General features: G+C 41.9%; 1 protein-coding gene across 3 annotated transcripts in view; it reads left to right on the forward strand.

Annotated features, from left to right (window-relative positions):
- The window catches only part of FHIT (fragile histidine triad diadenosine triphosphatase), a 1061423-nt gene that overhangs the window by 165937 nt on the left and 881076 nt on the right, over positions 1 to 14410 (forward strand). The window lies entirely within an intron of this gene.

Consider the following 14410-nt stretch of genomic DNA (forward strand, 5'->3'; position numbering starts at 1 on the left):
ATCATTTTACTTGGATTGTAGCAGCTGACATTCGGAACGGATTCTTAGGACGTGCTAGCCAAGATCCTTTTGTTTGTGCACACCGAGTGCTTTTGGGCATGGGAGTTTTCCAATCCCCTTTTCTAAGCCCTTACTGGGATGCTGTACCCAAACGTCTGCAAGCCACAGGAGCAGCTTTATGGGGAAAGAGGAATAATAATAATAATAATAATAATAATAATAATAATAATAATTTATTATTTGTACCCCGCCCATCTGGCTGAAAAGTGGTCCTTTGGATCCTAGCTATTGTGTGGTCACATTTGGATGCCAACGTAAAAATATTGTTACAGGATTAGGTAGGTTGGAGTGGGTAGCCTAGAGGATATCTTTGGGTCCTCTCCAAGCTTATCATTGGCTCCTATTACATTTCTGAGCACAATTCAAAGCCCTAAACTGCCTCGGCCCAGTACACCTGAAGGAGCATCTCCATCCCCATCGCTCAGCCCTGAGGTCCAGCGCTGAGGGCCTTCTGGCGGTTCCCTCACTGCGAGAAGTGAGGTTGCAGGGAACCAGGCAGAGGGCCTTCTCGGTAGTGGCACCTGCCCTGTGGAACGCCCTCCCATCAGATGGAAATAAACAACTATATGAGTTTTAGAAGACATTTGAAGGCAGCCCTGTTTAGGGAAGTTTTTAATGTTTGATGTTTTATTGTGTTTTTAATATTCTTTTGGGAATCACCCAGAGTGGCTGGGGCAGGGTATAAATAAATTATTATTATTATTATTATTATTATTATTATTATTAGTTTGTGTTTGTAAGATGGGATCTGTAGAGACTTCTTATGTGGTCAAGCCATGTCAACCAATGATTCAATCAAAGTATTTCTTTGATTGAGTAAGAAGAAGAAGAAGCGTTTGGATTTGATATCCCATTTTATCACTACCTGAAGGAGTCTCCAAGCGGCTAACATTCTCCTTTCCCTTCCTCCCCCACAACAAACACTCTGTGAGGTGAGTAGGGCTGAGAGACTTCAGAGAAGTGTGACTAGCCCAAGGTCACCTAGCAGATGCATGTGGAGGAGCAGAGACGCGAACCCAGTTCCCCGGATTATGAGTCTACCGCTCTTAACCACAACACCACAGTGGTGACTGGTACAGGTGACTGGGTATCACAGAAGATACTAACTGGAGATGTTTCCAGAAGATGGGCTTAAGTAGGCAAGTCTCCCCCCACCATCTCCTGCCTGGAGGGGATGTCGTTGGTGAGCGTGGGAGGGTATCTGTGTATTAATATTGTTCCGTGTAGGGGAAATTTCAGGGATATCACCAACTGGGTTTTGCTTTCCTTTGAAAGAGAAATCGCTGGAGACTTAGGGCATTTTAAAATATTTGGCTTATTTATAAATAGGGCCAAGCAACAGGTACACTCTTACCAGATTGCAAACCTACTGCCTCACAACAGATTAGAAGTCCAAGGTGAGGTGCCTGCTCTGGACATCTAATTTGCATGTTCATTGATAAGGTTGGTGTGCATGAGATACAGGGCCTTCTTGCTAGTGACCCCATGGTTATGGAACTCCTTTCCAAATGACTTGTGTTTGGGCCTCCCTTATATATTGGCTTTTAAGAGTACCTTGAAAGCCTTTACTCTTGCCTTTCCTAAAGAATGTTAATGCCTTATGTGATTCACAGCAGTTTTCTCTTGGCAATTGTACACCTATCCAATCTACCTAATGTAACTTGTATCTTCCTTTCTATGCATGTTGTTTTGTGAGGGTGTGGCTCTGCAGAAGGCTTACAAACACATTTTATAAATAAGAAATAAATATGTTAAAAGAGTGAATGTAATGGCTGCAGGCAGAGATATGAGGGAGGCAAAATGCCTAGTATACTATACAGTCGTACCTCGGGTTAAGTACTTAATTCGTTCCAGAGGTCTGTTCTTAACTTGAAACTGTTCTTAACCCGAAGCACCATTTTAGCTAATGGGGCCTCCTGCTGCTGCCGTGCCACCAGAGCACGATTTCTGTTCTCATCCTGAAGCAAAGTTCTTAATCCGAGGTACTATTTCTGGGTTAGTGAAGTCTGTAACCTGAAGCGTATGTAACCCGAGGTACCACTGTATGCTATACTCCTTGTGGGAAAGGGCTTAGATGCTTAACTAATAATCTAGTTGATATGAGGTTATATTAGTATGTAGAAAATGTCAGTGAGCATGTAGATCACTTCACCTAAGAGATGATTTAGCATAAAATATTGATCTCTGATATTTCCTGATCTGCAGAGCTTTGCCAAAATGGCTCATATCATAGGTCTTCCAGACTTCCCCTTAGGAGATCCAATTCACTGACAGTCTTCACATTCAGAGACTTATACTGATATTGCATCCCTGACCCTGCTAAATGGACCACTATAATGATGCTCCCGTTGCTTTTTCTCAGATACCACTGTTGCCCTGCAGTAATTTCCATCAACCACAGCTGGACAGGCTAGTGCAGCCATTTTGATATAATGCAGGCCTTACTGGAAATTGCAACTATGTGTCAACATCACAAAACAATGAATTCTTGGAAAAGAAACCCCATACCCTTCAACTGTTGTGTATGGAGATAATTGCAGCCTGGATTGATTGTGGTCTAATGGGAAAATACAGTATTTGGGCTCAATAGGAACAGAGTGAAATTATATGTTAACCACACTAGTCAGACTTAAAAAACAAAAAACAACAACCTTTGAAACAATAACTGGAAAATAGTTAAGGAAACTATGTACCAAGTCCAAATGATCACCATAAGAACATAAGGAGAGCTCTGATGGATAAAGCCAAAACTTAATTTAGTCCGGTATTTTGTTGTCATAGTGCCTGACGGCATGAATATGCCCTGGGTTTTATTTATTTCTATATTGGACTTACAACCTCTCCCTCCCAAAGATGGGTAATGGTAAACTAATTAATCTACCGTATCCGTCAACATTGGAAGTCAGTTTGCTATGATATACATAAAAAAAGAAGAAGTGTATCTCCGCAGCGGCAAAATAATCCAGCTGCAGCTGAACAGAAAACACTGGATGAAAGTGTGAATTAATCTCAAAATGGATTGAGGCCCGTTTGCACAGTCCTACTGTCTGCGCACCCTCGCAGACTTGATTTGGTGCGAAGGTGGCGTATTTATCCTGTGTCTATCTTAAAGGTCATCTTAGAACATGGAGGTGATGAGATGATCTCTCAGGGATTCTGTATATAGCAGAATGAAGCTGTACGGATTTTTAAAAACAATTATTCAAAATCATTGTGTTCCTTGAGGGCTGGCTGCTTGGTGGAAAGCCATCCATCCTGTTTTTGGCAACAAAATAAAAGGTTAATTGCATTTATTCAAATGTGCGTACAATTTTAGCAGACTTAGAAATCTGCACTTCCGTTAGGAGAATTTGTTTGCAGGGTCTGTGCTGCCACCAGAACTGTTTTACATGTTTCATTTTTTAAAATGGGAATTGTATAAATAACAAATTAAATAATAAAAGTAATGGAAGTCCTGCTTCACTAACTTCTAAGAATTCTTTGAGAGTTTGAACAAACAAACAAAGATGATTCAGTAGACAATGGTTATATGTGCATGCAACAATAAACTATGGTCTAGAAGAACCATGGTGAGCCACAAGATTGTGGGCTCCCTTTTCCTTCTCTTCATCTCAAACAGCTGGGAGGAAGAATTCAGAAGGTTTGCTTTCAGTTTTTAGCAAACTGTGGCTTCTTATTTTGTCTGAATTAGGTAATGCGGTTTAACTATGGCCATTGTTTGAAGGTGGCTGGCTTTGAAATTGGCCATAGTTAGTGTTAAACCACAATCTGAATGTTCAGACAAAGCAGGGAACCGAAAGGGAAAACTTCCAACATTGACCTAGCAATGTGAGAGGAGAGAGGAGGGAGAATTTGAGCTGAATAAAGCAAGGCTACTTGTTTAATGGGAACACAGCCATTGCATATTTATTTATTTAATCTATTTACATGCTGCTTAATGACGGAAGTTTCTGAGCAGTGTGCATCAAAATTAAAAAGCAAACAATGGTTAAGATTTTGGATTTTCAGAATGCTGCATGCAAATTAAATCACCTAAGTCTGTGGAATAAACTTAGCAGTCATATGATAAGAGAACAGGTCCTATTTAGGATTAGTCAGTGGTTTAATTCCCCCCCCCCCACCAAACCAGAAGCATTCCTATTGGGGATTGTGGGAAATGAGATTCCAAAAGATTTAAAGAAAGTATTCATGTACGCCAACACCACTGTGATTGCACAGAACTAGAAAAGGGAATGTTTACTGACCAAAAAAGATTGGTTGACCAAATTAATGGAGTACGCAGAGATGGACAAGTTGACTGGGCAGATAAGTGATCAAACAAAACAAATTTTAAAAAGATTGGAACATATTCAAACAATATTTGAAAGACTGTTATGGGGACATTGAAATTTTGACTGGTTTGGAATAACTTCTGTAAGAAAAACATACTAAAATATACTGGAAAAACAGGAAAAGTTTTAACGCTCATGGACATGTTAAGAGAGGCATTCAAATAAGTAAAACTTAGGACCCAAGTAAGAAGGGGAGGGAAGTCAAGTATAAAAGGCATATGAATGAATCAAGCGATTAAGAACAAATTTTTGTTTTTGTTTTCTTTATTATTATTTTGAAAGACATGTTTAGCTATAGGAGAACTGAGATGTTATAATATGATTCTATGAATGTAAATTAAAAGAAACCAATACTGTAAAGACGATTTGCAAAAAAAAAAAGAAGAAAAAAAAGTCAGTGGTTTAACCAAAGGAGAGGGTAGAAATGAATAGATACTTTCGCCTGTGCAGTAAAGGTTACTAATAGGCTTCCCCATTATCTATATAGGTCTGGTGCTGATTCTTTTGTGCCCTGTTTGTAAAATTACAAAGGCATCAATCTGGCTGCAGCTGCAAACAGAAAATCTTAGAATCTGAGATGTCCCTTTGATCTTACATTCCTAAGGCTTCCAGGAATGTTAAAAATATGGTGTTAAGACAGATTTAGAGATGGCTTGTGAAAAGGGAGAGATGCTACCTGTAATTAAAGAGTATAGATTTAATAATTGAAGATTCACTACCTTAATCCCCCAGGCTTTGATTATACTACACTTTATTTACTGGTTTTTGGTTAAGTCAATGATTTCTTTAGAGATCTCAATAAATTTTAGTAGGTAAGCAGACCCAGGTCTGACATTACTCATTTGGCACAACATGGGACTTTCCTCGCTGTGTTATTTTGAAGGGTGGCATACGTAGTACCCATAAAATATATATATATATATATATATCTGTGATTTAAAATGAGATTATCTTAGGGGAGAATGAATACTTTCTCTCCATTTCAAACATCTCAAGTTAGTTAATTTAAGATTGTGCAGATTTCTAAGCAGGGTCAATTGATAACAGAATTGATCTTCACCGTAAATTATAACATACAGTTTTTTTTAAAAAAAAAAAAATCTGGAAGCATTACCAAGGAGAGGGGGAGGGGAAATCTTGATCTAAATCAATACTTTCATTTAGCTGTGACCCTGAATATAGTTATATGCCAGTTCATAATTTTCTAATGATTAGAGTTCTGTTCCTCAGCATCCTAGTAGTTTATTCCCTTCTCCCCTGAGGATTCCCTGTATCGAGTTGTTACTTTATAGCTAGGTTAGATTTGGGATCCATTCTAATTTGTTCTCAGTGCACACAGATGGAACTAAAATATCCATTCATCACCTTGGGGGTCTCCTTCCCTTATGCTCATGGCATGACAGTATGGCATAGCTTTGACCTGAGTGCTAATATTGCCATGGTCCTCCCCATGGCATTTCCCATCCTAATTCAGCTATAGGCCTCTGTGATATGTAGCTGGTTTGGTTTTTGTGGTTCCAGGTGACCAGCTACTGTACCACGGTACATGTGGATACATCTGTTAGAATTCCTGCTCCATGATTGCAGTCATGGGATTGTTGTCTTTCACATGACGGTATATGTTTTGACTCCACAGAGTGGGAAGTACTGGAGCTCTTTGCTCTCCTACTTTTAAGGCTCATCGGGTTCTGGGAAATGGAGGGTCTCAAATACTTTCTGATGACAACATGTCAGCCAACTGTTCTGGCTCTCCCATGATTTCGCAACTTTTCACCTTACCTGCCTCTGAGCTGTGACCTCCCTCAAACCCGTTGCAAATCTACGTATATTGTCTTCCTCTTCCTCCTCCCTGGAAGTGTCAGGATGGGGAGGCAGTCTCTACCATTCCTCCTCTGCCCAGTCCCTGACATCTGCGTTTGTTCATCCCAGCCTTAGCTTGGGAGCCAGGCTGCAACTGGGACAAGTGAAGCAAAGATTGCCCGTGTTTGTCCCAGCCACTTTCCGGTTCCTGGGCTGCCAGGCAGAGTCTGGGACACGTGGATGGTGCCTGGTGGTGGAAGGGGGTGGCAGCCGTATCAATATTGGGGGGGGGCAGTGCCCCCTGCCAAAAACATTGGGGGAGCTGAAACTCCCTTCACCCCATAAACCTGGCGCCGCTGGACTATATTCCAACATGTAAAGGTTTTTATGACTACAGTGGATGTTTGGGTTGTGAACGTGATCCGTGCGGGATGCACGTTCGCAACCCTCAGCGGCGCGTCTGTGCATGCGCGGGTTGCGATTCTGCACTTCTGCGCATGCGCAAAGTGTGATTTAGCACTTCTGCACATGCATGACTGCTGAAACCCGGAAGTAACCCATTACAGTACTTCCAGGTTTCGGCTGGTCCGTAACCCGAAAAAATGCAACCTGTAGCGTCTGTAACCCAAGGTATGACTGTATATGCTTGGAAATGATACTTACCCACCTCAGGAATATTTACCAACCTACTCTGTATTTCCAGTACAAATTTGTAAGTTAAGTCAGTGTCCTGTAAATGGAGGACACGTGCAAACCCACTAAATCAAATAGCAGATTTTGCTTGCTTGTATAGATTTGCTGCAGCTGCGACCATGTTTTAATGTCAGCGCAGTTGAATAAGTTCATGTCCTTATAGGAGTGACACAGATTAATTCTGCTCCCTGTGAAGAAACTGTCTCTTTTGCCTTGCTACAGCTGTGAGCTGTTCCATGCTCTTGTGAGAAATGTGAGCTTAAACCCTGTCACTACTGTAGTAGTTTTAATTAATTCAACCTCCAAACGAATAATTTCCTGGTACCGTTTCCCCCTCTCTGGTCTGCAGATTAATTAGTTAATGTCAAATTAGTTAGTTAATGCAACTGCTGATGAAAAGCTCTCTCTCCAGCTGATGTGGGTGACCGTTGAACTCATCCTTGCAAATGCTAGGGAGGTGAGAGGTCAAATCCCTAGCATGGAGGAAATGTACCAAATCTCTATGCCCTTGGAGGTATTGTGAATAATGTAATGTTGTTTTTCTTAAAATGTAATCCTCCAATTCTTGGTGAAGCAACCCATAACAGCAGTCAACCAACAGGGATGAGGCTGAAACACAACTGCTTTTCAAAATTCATGCTCCTCTGAATTTTTCAATGCCAGCCAAAAAATGTGTGCAGACATTAGGAGAAAATGTGCATACACAGTGGATGTAAATAAAAATAACACATAAAATGCATTATATTGGGGGGGACTGTAAAAAAAAAAGTACCTTAGGCACAACTGTTTTCAAAAATGTGTATATTAGCTGAAATGCGCATGAAAATGAAAACAGATTTTTGTGTATTCTTTCTCTCTCTGGATGCAAACTGATACAGAAATAAGTTGAATTGCAGATTGGAAAAAGTCCATCATTCTTTTCCTTGCCTGGGCAGGTGGAGTACAAAAGCCCCAGGCATTTGCATTTACCCACGTAGTCCCAGTAAACAGATACTTTCCACCACATCCTGCTATCTCACCCTGGAAAAACCAGTTTCCATCCCACAATGGTAATTGTAAGGCCTGGTCTAAAGGTGCAGCAAAATGAGTTGGCAAGAATCCTGAAGGGGGTTAAAGTGGGCAGTACCATTTCAAACTGCGGGTAGGGACACCAGCTTTTAGAATGCTTTCCCATGTTAACCCCCCCCCCCAACTATCCGCAAGTGAAAATTGCACGCTAAGGAGAACTGTTTTTAGTACAGCTCATTTCTTGTTGTGATACTTTACTGTTTGCAGGGAGCTTTCATGTAGGCCAATATTTATTTATTTATTTATTTAAAAAACAAACAAAAAAACCCATATATAACACTCCCCCTGCAATCTGAAGTGGATCAGTCCATTCTTCTGCTTCCGATCTCTACCATACTTTGCTGCTCAGGAGCTGAGAACAAACGTCTTAACTCTGTGCTGGATCCGTAGAATACCATGGTCAGCCTTGTAGGAATATGATTAGGTATGGGCAGGGAGGCACCTGCCCCCTAAAAAAATAAAAATAACTAACTGACCAGTCCCATCGCAGATAGTTCGGTTCTGCCTCCCACTAACATAAACCCTGGCTATGCCCATGTTATTGGGGTTGCATTGCATTAAAACTCATCAAGATATTTTCAGGGTAACCCAGGGACTAACATAGCAGCTCTTAGAAGAACAGATGGGAGCTGTTTGTGGTGGTTTGCTGGATTTCTGTGTAGCCTTCTATTTATTTGTTTAAATATGTAGCTGGAACGATAATGGCCTCTAAGCTAGACTTGGAACTGTTTTAATAATTCACCTTAAAGTGTGTTTGGAAGAGTGGGGTGTGCAGGAAAAGTATTTTCCCTACTCACACAAACAATGTATCCAGTTAGCAAATTAATGCCATTAGCTGAATTCTTGAGTAGTCAAATCAGTTCTTGACTATGGTGTAAAGACAAAATACGGTTGCCATCCACAAGCTTGTTCAGCACCTGTGTTTTATTCAGAACTGTGACTTAAACTGGATATATTATACATCTTCAAAAGTGCCTTTCACAGCGTGGTTATTGACTCCCAACTGGGAAGATGCAAAGTATATTTCACATTTTTAATGATGCGTTTCCAATGACATTTCATTACTAGTTTCAAAAGTGATAAAATTTGGCATTGTGTTATCTGTCAAGATTCTCCTTAAATCGGTTTTCAGCAGGGGGAGGAGGGAGAGAGGGAAGAGGGGAAGACACATTTAGCTGTTCACGAAGGTATTCAGAAAGAGGGAAGCCAAAGCTTTTTATGTGACTGACTTAATGTGAAGTAAATGGAAATTGTTTAATACAAGCTACCAACTCTTTGGCAGCCAGGCATCAGATTTGGAATGGATAATAGCTTAACTTGACAAAAGAAGAAATGATTTCTCAGAAAAACAGAGCATGTCTACAGTGTAATTAGACACATAGCAAGTCTACAGCATAATATTCAAAAACTAATATTTATCTGACATGCTGCATTTTTAATTTATGAGGTTCTATTTTTACATAATGGATGACGATGCATAAACATACAAAGGTCAGGAAAAATGGACTCCTTGGAGGCATTTTTCTCGAAAGGGAAGAGTGATTGAATTCACAGGGTTACTTTTAATTCTAGGTGGGATTCTCTCCCCACCCCTTTTTGGAGGCAAATAATATTTTAACATTTGAAAAGCATGAATTGGGAGGTGTTCGGCCTTCTCATCCAGAACTCCTATGCATCTCTGCCTAGCCTTGGGAAATGCTACAGGATCCCACCCACTGACCATTCAGAAGTTATCCCTGTTATGGGATGACCTCAGAACTGTGCTGGGAAAATTGATCAGGCATAAGAAACAGGTACTAATATTCATTGGAAGGCAAACCTAATTTCAGATTACTGTTTTTTTCACCCCATTCCTGAGAATGTTTGCCTAAGGTTCCTATGAAAGCATCATTCTCATGCACTGTTATTAGAGAAATCTCACTCTGCCAAAAATATCTGTTGTGTGAATGGGTCCTCCTGCTCCCATCAGAGCCAGCTAGCATGGCCAATGGGAATTACCATCCAAGAACATCAGGAGGACCGCAGTTTCCCACCCCTGTTCTATAGGGCAAGTTGTTTCCAGATCTGAATGTATCCATGGGACTTGGAAGCAGATTCTCAGGTGGGCAGCCATCAAGGTTGGAGACTATGCAGAATTGGGGACTATTCAGAGTTCCCTAGTTAGAGTCTTCATCCCAAAATTGGTAGTCTGAACTGTTCGGTTTTAAATTTTATATTCCAATGTTTTAATTCTGCATTTCGAAGTTTTAATTGTGTACAAGTACAAACTTCCGTGGGATCTCATTGATCAGGGGTTGGCAAACTACGGACCGCAGGCCGGATCCAACCCAATTGCCCTCTGGATCTGGCCCACGAACGGTTCTGCAATCGCTGCTTGGATCGGCTTGATTGCCTTTTTTTTTCAGGCGCCTTTTTTGCGATTTCCCCCCTGGACATGCTCTGAGGTTGCTCAGACTTCCGCGATGCTGGCCAATCCGAAGCCTTAGCAACCCCAGGCCTCCCTCCATTGGCCGGTTTGACACGAGCTGGTGACCAATGGCAATCCTTCCCGGGACATGCTGCTCCAATTGGGGTGAGGCGCAGGGCAGGGTGCCTTGTTGTTGTCTAGCTTTGAGAAGGGAGGAGAAACGAAGGGGTGGGAAAAAGCGGGAGCAGAGAGCCTTCAAGGAGGAGGGAGGGAGGAGGGAGGAGAAGGAGGAGGAGGAGGAGGACTCTGTGATGCTCAGCGGTGGCACATTAGCAGCACGATCATGGACACCCCAGGGTAGGGGCCCTTCCCGGCGGTGTGGCTGTGGCCCCTCCGCGCAAGCTGAGACCCAGCACCAGTGGGGCGCTCCCTCCCCAGTCCAGCCCAGCCCAGCCCGCTCCGTCTGAACATGGTGAGTGGAGGTATCTCAGCCACTCTGTCTCTGAGGGAAGGCGTGTGTGCATGCGTACGCATGCGCTCCAGCCCGCCACAAGTTCTGAGGGACAGTGAACCGGCCCCCCGCGGAAAAAGTTTGATGACGGGTGGTTTAAAAATCATGAAAGTAGAAAACTTGTATAAATAAAAAGCTTCCTCAAATGTGAAGACACTGTATAGTTGAATGCAAACTGAATTTGAAATCTCTAAAGCTGAAAGACAGGATATAATTCTTTTCAATACATCAATAAGGCTATCCATGCACCTGAGCAGGCATAATGCACTCCATCTTAAGTTTACAGTCCCCTGCTGCTAATGCTACGCAGTTAGTAATTTTGTAGACCTCAGCCATTGTTGACAAGGTAGTCAGTCCTTTTTGCAGTCAGGTCACCCCTTTCCAGCGCCTGTAAAAGCTTGCAAGCTGATTCACTGAAAACTGTGGAGCTTGCCTTATTCTGCATATGTTGAAAATGCAGATGTTTCTCTGTTGTCTGCAGTCTCTGTTGTGAATTAATGTGCCATGTCCACTTTTTGAATGCTCTCTAGTTTCTCATTTTCAGGGCCTCAGCATTTGAGGCTGACCCACTATACCTTAATAAAAATATCCATTCATTTCTATTTATTATCAGTGCATGCCTAGAGACAGCCTGATTCAGAGGAACTTGACATCTGGCTTGGAGTGGAAAGCTCATTTGTTTTCTCTAGTTTTCAACTGTTACTGGGTTCTGCAGTCTGTATTATTAAATTACAATTATTGCACTGTGTTTTGGCATGATAAACTGCTCGGCAAGTAGAGATACTGAATATGAAATGTATTTTCTGTGCTGAGGCTGCCATGGACTGGTAGCTCTTTTTTAGTGACCAAACAATGGGCGCGCTGTTATTGAGCTCTCTTTCTCCTCATACTTTTAGGCAACATGCACCGAGGAATTAAAGACCTTTTTCATTCAGGAATCTGCTTCGACTTGGTATATACCGTATTTTTCGCTATATAGGACGCACTTTTCCCCCTCCAAAAATGAAGGGGAAATGTGTGTGCGTCCTATGGAACGAATGCAGGGTCCTTGGCTTCAGCGATAGCAACGCAAAGCCTCCGAAGCGCAGAGGGAGCGCTCCCTCCGTGCTCCGGAGGCTTCGCGTTGCTTTCGCTGAAGCCTCCAGAGCGAGAGGGGTCGGTGCTGCATTAATTTTTCCTACAGCCTATAGGAACATGGCCACACACCCTTTTGTTATGGTGAGTGGTTTTCAAACCCTGAAATAACCTGGATCCAGAATACTTTAAGGGCCATCTGCCCCAAATGAGCTTGGAGGCCCTGTGTTCTGAATGGCTGAATTTGGCCATGGTAGGTTGGATATTGACATTAGGGGCACCTCTGTTACTATAATGCTGAATGACACAAAATTATAGACATTGTTGCATAATCACGCTTCCTTAGGAACCAACTGCAACACAGGGTAACTGCACCAATGCCGTTTCATCTGCAAAACAATTGAATTAACTGGATTTTGCTCCTGTGCAGTAAGGAGAGGATGAAAGATATGAGTTCTGTGTTCAGCCTGAAGATCAAATGCTGCTGCGTTTTAATCAGGTTTCTGACATTTTCAGGCATTGCCTTCACTTCTGGGCCATCCATCAGTTCTTGTAAACAGGATCTTTTAATTCATTCTGTATTTTTACACAGCTGTGCATCGCCAATGCGTCTTTATTACTTGTCTTATTTCTCTGTCAAAGAGGGAAAAAATGACATTTTCAAAGGAGGCTTTTTAGTAGCTTATAATTTAATAAACACTGGTGCCTGAGATGAAGATGAGTAAAGTTCTGCAGTGCATCCATTCATTGTTTCTTTCAAAGGTAATTGTTTCCCTTACTTGCTCCCCCCCCCCCTCCCAATCTTGCTTACTTTTAGAAATATACTCTAATTTTGCCAGGTGGCTGGGATTGCTTCCTCTCATCTGTTTCCCGCCTCCCTTGCATTTCATGCTTAGTTTTGTCCATAATTTGCAAGCTTCTGCAGAGGGCGTTGGCCTGTCTTGTGTTCTCTGCATAGAAGAGGACGACTCACTGGGGTTGCTTATAGAAATAATGGATCTAGTTTGGGTTCACAGAATAGTGGAGAACAGCATGCACCCCAGGCCCTGTCCCTCTCTACCTCCTCCATCTGATGGAAACGAGAAAGGTGAGTCTTATGTACTCGGGAAGTGCTTCTCAGGAGCTTTAACAAAGGAAATCAATGTGGAGCCTTCTCCCTAGCTTTGGCTCTTTGCTCTATATATTAATATGAAAGATGCTTCACAGCTGCATTGTGCCTACTCACACCATTTGTCTTTTCTGCTGTATGTGAAACCTTAATCTGCTACGCTGCAGAACTTTTCTTACTGTTGATTTTTATCCTTGAAATAGCACCCTTTTTTTGCAGTTCAGAAACATTATTGCATTTTTTAAGGTTATGTTTGCACCTCCTTATCTATTCCACGGTTTGAAATTTTGCCTCACTGCAGTTAGCCGGCCTTCATATTTCGAAAGTGTATAACTTGCATTACCTACCTAAATATTGCTGGATATTCAACATCCCCTTCAGCCTGAAGATTTGATAAAGGAGAGCTGGTGGAAATTACCAAGGCTTCAAATTACTCACTAGAATGCCCAAGCCATAAGTTATCAGCCAGGTAGAAAGAAAGAAAGAAAGAAAGAAAGAAAGAAAGAAAGAAAGAAAGAAAAAAATGCTTGATAATCGCACAAAGAGTGCTAGGATCCTAGGACTGGGTTTTTACTGGTTTGAACAAGCATCCTGTCGTGGAAAAGGACAGCAGTGAGAAATTAGTGAACATCTTGGGAACTTGCAGGAATTTTCCCATCTGGGTGTGGGCAAGAATGAAGTCTGGAAGCATCAGGGAACCTTTGCAGGAATAATTGAAAAGAGAGAGAGAGTAGGAACTGGTGTTCTGGGCTGGCAGCATCCAAGCTGGTCACAGAGAAATGAAAGATTTCTTGAAGCAGTCCTGCAGGTTTTGTGCTTGTTGACCTTAAAAAGACACATACCTTTCTGCCATTGTTTTCCTGAGTAGAACAAGTCATCAGGGAAAGACAAAGAAGGTCCAGGGGAAGCCAAAGGCTTACTCAGGTAGACATGACTCTTCAGCAATGTATGGTTGAAGTGTGTCAACAATGAACTGTTGACCAAAGTGTTACCAGTTTCTTCCTGCTGCCTTTGATAGGGCTTGGAAAGGGAAAATTACTTGGACAAGTTCCTTGCTTTCTGGATTTCATTAGTATTAGTTTGGTCATATGTGGTATTTCTTGTTAGTTGGTCCAAAGTGATGTAAGCTTACTATCTGGCTCATAAGGAAACCTATTGAGACAGAGGGTTGTATCCAAGGGTAGTTAGAGGTGACCCCCTGAAATTTATGGACATGACTCAACTTAGGCCTGTTAATTTTAGTGGGTCTACTCTAATTGGATACAGTCAATAAGTAGATGGTTTCTGGGCAACTTTACCCACACAAAACTATAGTGCAGTCTTCTGCTGTCCTGTTCTGTTTGGGAACTTCTTCTCTG

This window comes from Podarcis cretensis (assembly GCF_951804945.1).
Source record: "Podarcis cretensis genome assembly, chromosome: 2".
Classification (NCBI taxonomy): domain Eukaryota; kingdom Metazoa; phylum Chordata; class Lepidosauria; order Squamata; family Lacertidae; genus Podarcis; species Podarcis cretensis.